Source organism: Equus przewalskii, chromosome 22, assembly GCF_037783145.1.
Source record: "Equus przewalskii isolate Varuska chromosome 22, EquPr2, whole genome shotgun sequence".
Taxonomy (NCBI): domain Eukaryota; kingdom Metazoa; phylum Chordata; class Mammalia; order Perissodactyla; family Equidae; genus Equus; species Equus przewalskii.
In genome coordinates, this window is record NC_091852.1 from 13,008,757 (window position 1) to 13,018,294 (window position 9,538).

The 9,538-nt window shown below is 39.4% G+C and overlaps 1 long non-coding RNA gene across 2 annotated transcripts; it reads left to right on the plus strand.

The window, feature by feature from the left end:
• Positions 1-798: 798 nt before the first annotated feature.
• On the plus strand, positions 799-9,175 carry LOC139078541 (uncharacterized). Of its 2 annotated transcripts, none has more exons than XR_011531550.1 (3): positions 799-909; positions 4,523-4,699; positions 5,272-9,175. It is a non-coding gene; the product is annotated as an uncharacterized lncRNA (long non-coding RNA). The 2 variants fall into 2 exon arrangements; XR_011531549.1 differs by having other exon boundaries at positions 6,709-9,175.
• Positions 9,176-9,538: the final 363 nt, after the last annotated feature.

Below are 9,538 nucleotides of genomic sequence, written 5' to 3' on the forward strand. Positions count from 1 at the left end.
TAACAATCCTACATATCTTCCTTTTATTGGTGATCTTCATCCCAATATCAAAGTGCTGTTTCTGCCCCCAGACACCATCTCTGGTCAAACGAATGGATCAAGGAATTACAGCAACTTTTAAGGCCTACTATCTGAAAAAGACCTTTGCCCAGGCTATTGTTGCAACTGAGGAAGACACTGATGCAATTCTGGAAGGATAACAACATCTATGACTGCATCAAGAACCTTGCTTGGTCTTGGGGTGATGTCTCCAACACGTATATGAATGGCATAAGGCAGAAGATACTTAAGAGATTTGTCCATGACTTGAAAAGATTTGCCAAGGATGAAGAGGTTCCAAAAATCAAGAAGGCTGTTGTTGAGATGGCAAACCACTTTAACCTGGGTGTGGACGAGGATGACAGCAAGGAACTCCTAGAGGTGGTTCCTGAGGAATGGACTAATGAGGAATTGTTGGAACTGGAACAGGAAAACACAGCTGAAGAAGAGGCAAGAGAAAAGGAGAGGAAAAAGAACTGCCAAGAAAGTTCCCAATGGAGGGTTTAGCAGAAGCTTTTGCAGACCTCAACAAACTCCTTAAAAATTTGAAAACATGGACCCAAACATCAAAAGGTTTTCCTTAATAGAGAGGAATGTTCATGTACATTATCTGCTTAGAAGCAAATGTACGATGAAAAAAAGAAACAAACCAAGCAAACCACTGTAGACCTATTTCTGAAAACAGTGACACTTCCTCAGGAAGAGCCTTAGGCAGGCCTTCACGAGATATTTCAGAAGGAGGCGTTGTATCATAGGAGATGACAGCTCCATGTGTGGCATTGCCCCCGAAGACCTTCCAGTGGGACAAGATGTGGAGGTGGGAGACAGTGATCTTGATGATCCTGACCCTGTGCAGGCCTGGGCTGATGTGTGAGTTTGTGTCTTCGTTTTTAACAAAAAAGTTTAAAAGTTAAAAAAAAAATTGTTTTAATTGTAAAAAGCTTATAGAATAAGGATATAAAGAAAAACATATTTTTGTACAGTTATGCAATGTGTTTGTGTTTTAAGCCAAGTGTTATTACAAAAGAGTTTCAAAAAGTCAAAAAGAATTTTAAAGTTTGTAAAGTAAAAAGTTACGGTAAGCTAAGGTTAATTGATTATTGAAGAAAGAAGAATATTTTAAAAATAAACTTGGTGTGGCCTAAGTGTACAGTGTTATAAAGTCGACGGTAGTGTACCGTGAGGTTCCAGGCCTTCACATTCGCTCACTCCTTCCTCGCTGACTCATCCAGAGCAACTTCCGGTCCTGCAAGTCCTGTTCATGGTAAGTGCCCTAAAATGGTACAGAAGTACCTGTTTTGTTTTGTTTTTTTTTTAAAAGATTTTATTTTTTCCTTTTTCTCCCCAAAGCCCCCCGGTACATAGTTGTATCTTCTTCGTTGTGGGTCCTTCTAGTTGTGGCATGTGGGACGCCACCTCAGCGTGGTCTGATGAGCAGTGCCATGTCCGCGCCCAGGATTCGAACCAACGAAACACTGGGCCGCCTGCAGCGGAGCGCGCAAACCCAACCACTCGACCACGGGGCCAGCCCCCAGAAGTACCTGTTTTTATCTTTTATATCTTATTTTTATGATACCTCTTCTATGTTTAGATATGTTTGGATACACAAATACTTATTATTGTATTATAATTGCCACAGTGTTCGGTACAGTAACATGCTGTGTAGGTTTATAGCCCGGGAGCAACAGCCCATATCATATAGTGGCAATCATCTAAAGACGCATTTCTCAGAACATATCCTCATCGTTAAGCGGTGCATGACTGTATAGCATTGTAAGATATGCCCCTAAAAGAAAAAAGACAATTGCAATGAAAGGAAACACAAAGTTCAAATGAGGAAATTCAGCAAGAGAAATTCAATATGCTAATATTAATGTAAAACTAGAGTTCAGGTCAAAAAGAATTAATAGGACAAAGAGAAATATTTTATATTGATAAAAAATACGCTCTACAAAGAAGGTACAGCAATTATATAACTTTATGCACCAAACCACATGGGACGCTCAGCAATAAAGATTCAGAAGCTCTATATCATAATTGAGAAAATCGGTAATATATACAAACATATATGTAGGTGAATAATGAAATCTTGGTATGTTGGAGGATTTTCCAAGTGTGAAAATAATGCCGAATATCCCAAGGAAATTTAAAGGCAAATGATAAAGTGAGGAAAAGATTTTCAAAATCATGATGTTGTTAAAATACAAGATACTCTGATAAATTTAAAAGAACTCTCTAAAAGAAAAGTGCACCAGAGATTTGAATTGACAGTTCATGAAAGGAGAGATATAAATGCCTAATAAATAAATGAGAAGACGTTCAAGTTTCCAGGTAACAAAATAAATACAAATAAAAAACAAGAAACACTTCTCACCTATAAAATTGACAAAGATTAAAAAAACATTGACAGTACCCAGAGTTCTGAAGGAAATGGTGCATGGGCAACTTCAGAGACCAGTAGTAAAAACTGGTATCATCTTTCTGGATGGCCATTTGACAATATAGATCAAAAGCCTTTAACTTGAGGGCCGACCCGGTGGCACAGCGGTTATTTTGCACGTTCGGCTTCTCGGCAGCCCGGCGTTCGCCGGTTCGAATCCCAGGTGCGGACATGGCACCGCTTGGCAAAAGCCATGCTGTGGTAGGTGTCCCACGTATAAAGTAGAGGAAGATGGGGATGGATGTTAGCTCAGCGCCAGTCTTCCTCAGCAAGAAAGGGAGGATTGGCAGTAGTTAGCTCCGGGCTAATCTTCCTCAAAAAAAAAAAAAAAAAAAAAGCTTGTGCTTAAACTTGGGCCAATATAGTCTGCTGCTAATAAATTATTCTAAATAAAATATACTGTTTATTGAATTCCGCCTCTGAGCCAGGCACTGTAGTAAGCATTTCACAAACATAAGTATTTAATCTTTACAACTTTGCCAGCAGATGTTATTGTCAACTTTTACAGATGATACTTTTAATATGTAATATATATTAAATTCTTTTACCGATGAAGAAACTAATGTGCAGAAAGTTCAGCAACAAGTCAGAGATCAAACAGCTGGAATAGGAGTTTACATACAAGTCTATAAGATTTTTAGAAAAAGTGGACATATATGCACATCTGTAAAAATAAGGATGTTTACTGCAAAGTTTATAATAGAGAAAAGTAGGAAATAGCGTCCATTACCCATTAATAGGAGAATTATTATGTACATTACATTTATTCAAATTATCATATAAATTTTAAATGGAAATGTATTTAGAATATATTGTTAAGTTACAAACATTGGTAGAAAAATAGTGTTCATAATAATAGCTGATTTTTTGGGGAACGCTTGCTATGTGCACAGACATTTGTTCAACTCTGTAAGCGTTTACCTAGAAAGTAACCTGGAAGGACTCACACTAGAATGTAATAATGGTTGTCTCCAGGTAGTAGAATTAGGGATAATTTTTGAGCCTCTCTTTTGTTTTTTGAAATGACTGAATTTATTTCAATGGGCATGCATTTATTTGTAATCAGAAAGAAACTTAACCAAGAAAGAGAGAGAGGAAAAACTTTGCATATTAAGAAGCAAGTGAGTGGAAGTTTCTCAAATTGTTTTGATACACACATGAGCCAGGAGAGTGTGCTATGCTTCCATCTTCCTAAATCTATCTTTTTTTAATAGGGTACTGCAATTTCAAGGACGACCATCATTTTTTGTTGTAGATTCTTTAATAAAGTCTTTGTAGTCATGATTTAATTTTCAAAATGTTTGAAATATTTCCGAGGACCACAAAATGAAACAAAAGCTAACAGGAGTTTTTGGATTTCTCCAATAGATTTACACGTGGAACTCATGCATCTTCATTTTCCTCCTTCCTGGAGGGTGGATACAGCCCAAAGGATGTAGGTTATGATGACAATAGCCTCTTTTGCGCCCTCTTCTACTAAATCCCTATATGCCAGCACATCAGTGCCTCCCTACCCCTGGCAGGATCCTGGGTGGCTCAAGCTCTCTCCTCAGCAACTTGTTTGCCAAAGTCCCTGGCATTGAACCCTTGTCTCCTGCCCCTTGCCTTACCTGCCACTACCTGCAGGATGTAGTTTCTGGCAACAGGAATGTGTCTTTGAGGGTCATGAGTGATCCAGGGACTTGATATTACAAAGCTTGACTTTGTCACTATCGACTAGGTCACTTAAGGAGCTCGGTGGAATTGTCAACAGTTTTCTCTTGATGGGTCCTAGCAGCAACTCTGTTCCGTTAAACACAATTGGAGGGTTAACACTTTTTTTAAGTAAACAGATTCTTCTTCTTTTTCCTACCTTCTTCCTTTTTTTTGCCAGTAAAGTTGATAGCAAAATAAACTATAACTGTCAAAAGTTACAAAATAGAAAATTGAAAGATACATACACTCATACATATCGACACACACGTTATTCCATTCTCTTGGGGTTTTTTGAAAAGTCTTACTGTCATAATATTAATTAGTATTTCTCCCACTTGTGTTCACCAGACTAGGAATGGTGCAAAGATGCTGAGGAAATTGGAGTCATTTGGAAACTTCTGTTCTAAGGGGAAGGTTCTATATGTCAGAAGATGCCAAAAGGTCTCAAGAAGATTACATGGTACCTCTAGAGGTGTTCGATGTGTTGACAAATTCACACCTCCTATATTCCCTGATTCTATTAAGGTGAGCCATAAGATACTGCTGGACTTCCTACGTAAAAAATAATTGATTATCAGTGATTTCATAAGATTCAACCTAAAATAATGAAATGTGGATTGTATGGCAGAGTGAGGAAAGATGATCTGGAGGAGAACAGTGAAGTGTTTCAATGGAAAAAAGTGTTACTGACTTCTGTAAAAGTTGCTTAACTACATCTCCTTAAGGATAGGTTGGACAGGTCCAACCTTCCCTCATAATACTAACGTGTGTGCTGAGGTCCATAAAACCCCCAGAGAGCCAGTAAGCCAGACTAATCTCTACTTTAATGGATATTTACCGAGAACAAATTGTGTCAGGTTATTTATCACAATAGAGACACACTCTTCCTTCAAGGAACATTGAATCTATAGGGAGGAAGGCACACAATTATGTTACAATATGTCAGTTGCCATGATGGATGCATGTTCAATGTGCCACAGAAGCCTAGAAGAAAGAGTACCTGAGACTGCCTGGGGGAATCAGGAAGGCTCCACAGAAGGGATCAGAGTTGACTCAGGTTGTAGAAAAACAGAAATAAGTAAGGGTCTCTTCCATAGCGTTTTCCACAAGATGGTTGGCCAGAATTGGGCATTTTTCAACATTACGGGGATCATATATAGCTGATGCTGCTGGAAGTTGTATCGTGGGTGGGCAGAATGGCAAGAATGGATGTGATCCCTACCAAAGGAACACAAAAGGACATCGCTGGGCTTCCAGCAGTGAGATGTCCTGCCCAGACAGGTGAGAAACCTGCCTTCAGTGTTAAGAAGTCATTTTGGATGTAAAAATCGGGACCTTAAAAGAATAAAAGCAAGCTCTATCTTAAGGATTAGATTAATTGAACCGACTCAGCCATCTCTAGATTAAATGACTTCTTGTAGTTTGGCTTGGTGAATATATCTCTCTCAGAAATATTCAAGGGACTATTCTTTGGGGCCAGGGCTTTTTATCCTTGAAAAAAGAAAACTTTCTTTATGTCTTGGGCATTCCTGGTGCTCATTTCAGTCCCTTGTACTCTGCGTCTCAATCAGCCACGTCATTAGCTATCCTGGCTTCAAGCTTTCACACCTACTCCTCTGATCTAAGTCCTATGAGATATTTCAAAGTGTATTGGTTCCCATGTAGCTGATTTCACCATCCATCCATTATTCATTCAACAAATATTTATTGCTACCTACAATTATGTGCAGGAAACTTCTGGGTGCTGAATATACAAATCAAAGTCCCTGGTCTCAGGGAGCATTTTCACTCAATTCTATGAGGTGTATCATCCTGATTTCGTCTAGTCAGAGGAGACATGCAGTTGACATATCATAAAATCAGTAACCCATGCACATTTAACTTTCATACATTTCGGTATGTCTTTAACGGTACCTAAAAGGACCCAATAAAGACAGAACATGCTGTCAGAATTATGCAATTAATACCTCTTAACCAATCTGGATATTTTCTTCCTCAAGAGTTTCATTCAACACCATGTGAATCTGAGAAAGTGTTTTCACTAGTTGGTATAAAGGAGCTCTATTTAAACTGAGTTTATTTTCCAGTCTTACTAGAGTCTTATCTTTGTAAAGATTAAATCATATGTACTATATACAGCGTGCATTTACATATTTTAATATATGCATAATTTTGAAATTTTCCTTTTCAATACTATTTAGGAAACTGGGTACTTAATCACTATGAACTCAACCATAATTTCCTCCTCAATCTTTAAATTTCTATTTTCCCAGATGACCTACTTTAAAGGTTTATTTTCCGCATTGCAGAAGCCATTAAACGAGTCTATGCAAGCAATTAAAGAGCATTGCGTGGGATCTGCTGAAAGCACGAATATATTCAGTTGTCCTGGTTTTAAATCAATAAACTAACATGGATTTGGAATTAACACCCACATGGTGGACAAGCTCACCTTGCTTAAAAAACAAGCTATTTCTATTAGCTCTGATCTCAAAACTAATGAAAGTCAACAGTGATTTTTATCTTGATCCTAGAATCCTTAGGGCAGCTGGACGGCAGAGCCACTGAGAGCATTGCAAGAAAAACCAACGGGGTGCCAGGCCAGTCATCGCTGATGGGGGAACGTGTCAAGGATTAGGAAGGTCTTATGCAAACTGCGGAGAGACAACAGGGAGGCACCTGCCTTGAGAAAAGCCCTGCTCCTTTGTCCCTGGTTGCTTCATATGACCAGTATCTGCCTGCCCCGAACACCTGCCCGTCCAAATACAATACTTAGAATGACCTTTGTTTATTCGCTCCTATAGTCATTATTCTCTTCACCTAAAAGGACAGGACACATTGAACTTATTACTCAGCTTGGCTGTTCACAGTCACTAATCCTAGCGATGATGTCAACCTGCCCCATCTTTGATCAAAGAGTACACAACAAAATCTGCCAGGAAGATTTTTAGGCCTGACTCATTGAGAAATGAAAGTAATTATAAAAGTAATATGTAAAATTTAAAGTACATGAATTCCACCCTGATATATATACATATATATATATATACTTAGCTAGCAGGATGCTGTAGGGCAACTTCTTGCTTCCCTTTAGGACCTAGACTCAGTCCCTCAACTTTTGACGGCTGCAGATGGTTCACAGCTGAGTCCCTGTCTGAGCGTTGCACTGGGTAAGAGAGCGTCTGCTCCCGCGAGCTTATGCCTCCTCCCCAGGAGCAGCCCACACCCAGAGACTGGTTAATGCAGGGGTATGAAGACTTAGCCCCCTGGTCTTGATATAGGACAACTTCTGAAAGGCCGTCTCAGCTCCAGAAATTTTCGTAGGACCGGCTGAGCTCTCTGCTGCAACTGCTCTGCGCTCAACTTCTCTCGGCCCAATTCTGTTTCCTTTCCTTCCTACAAGGATTGTTCCCAAGAGCACCCCCTGTAAACTTCCTGCGTGCAATTCTCCACCTCAAACTCTTTTCCAGGAGAACGGAGCTAAGAGAGCACCCGCCCAAAAGGAGAAAAGGTTTTCATTGAGGAGAAGTTCACTGAGCTAATTTTCTTACTACTCCTGTTATTTGTATAGTAAACCCTACTGATCAGAAAACTGAGACACCACGTATGAAAAGACTTCATATCACAGAATTGATGCAATCTCCTGTTTTTCTTGAAACATATGGTTTTCTCAGTCTCTCTCTCATTGTCCCAGTTTTACCAAAGTTACAGTGTATCAGGTTTAACTGCTTTTAACAGAAAACTCAAATATGACTCTTAAAGAAGATAAAGTTTGATTTTTCTCTCTAGTAGAAGTCTACTGAAGACAGTCCAGAGCTGGGATGGTAGCTCCATGGTTGTCAGAGACTTAAGTTTGTTATATTTTTTCTTCACCCTGTTGAGCCCTTGACCTCCATCCTCACAACAGCTCAGGATCCAAATAGGTGCTGAAGCTCCTGCCAGCATGTCTGCAGGCAGAAAAAGGAAGAATGGAAGGGCCAAAAAAAAAAAGTGATTTCTTTGTAGTTGAGTCAGCCATCTTTAAATAATAGTCTCAGGGGTCTTGCCCATAAACTTCCACCTATATCTCATTGGTGACTACTATTTGCAAGGGTGGAGGGTAAACATAATTTTTAGTTGGGTCCATGCCAACCCTGATAATATAGACATCAATTACTGAGGACAAGAGCGGAGAATGCAAGAGTAGGCAACTGGTAAGCTCCGCCTTACCTAGGTTAAAAGAAAAGTCTCTACTTGAAGAAATCTATATAGGGCAAGAATGATAAGCAGCGTCTGACCCTTGGGCTCCATGTGGGGAGGTAACTGGAAGTGGTGGGAGCTGTGATGAGCAGGAGCACTCATCCACCAGGTACAGCTGGAGCCACCCCTGCCATGTGGGAATGGAGTCCAGTTGGGTCTGATCTTCCAATTTTCCAAGAGAAGCTGGCAAACCAGATTTTTATGTGAATTTTCCCTTTTTTAAAATCAACATCCACATTTTAATAAAATTCTGTGTCTGAATTTTGTAATCTGTATCTAACCTCCAGTTTGCAATCTCTGATCAAGAAGAGCCAATTTTCCTTGGGGCAAAACTTCAGGAAATTTGTGCCACACAGTAAGACGTGGACTCTATTGCTTTGCAATCAAAGGTGAGGGGAAAAGAACTTGAAATGAAGGTACAGGTGGCCAGATGCATGGACCAGGGCAAATACTTACACCCTGTGGGCAGGCAGCCCACCAGCCACCTGGCCCTCAACTTCCCTCTCCAGTCAGAAGGAACTGGCTCTGAAGCCGGGTGTACAGAATTTTTACAAGCACAATTCTGGATAATTAACCCCTCCTTGCTCTATATAAATGCCTGTGGCACAAACCTCATCAAATTCCTTCTACACATTTGTCCGTTCCTTGCAGCTTTCTCTTTTGACCAGCAGATGGCAGCAAATATTGACCAGTCTTGGGCACTAATTTACACCTTCAGAGTTGATGTTCTTTTTGATGCATTTTTTTAATTATGTCAATAAAAACAAGGAAAATCATCTACATTTGCCTCACTCATTACTTCCCACATTGAGAAGAAGGTTAATCCGTTTTAGACTGGTTTATCTTCTTGAAAGAGTTGTCATAAAATTCCAACTGTATAAAATAGTGGAGCAAAGGTCTTCATTTATTCCCTTATAATACAAGGATATGCAATTTAATATATATATCAGCATACAAGGATTATTTATTCAACCTTGACTCTTAGGGCTCCTCTTAATAAAAGACTATGAATATTTTTATTTATCTTTCTAAGCAGAGTACAACTTCAGGACAAGAACATTTACTATTGGCAAACATTTACTATTGTGATTTTATGAATAACTCTCACGTTTGCCCAAATTCACC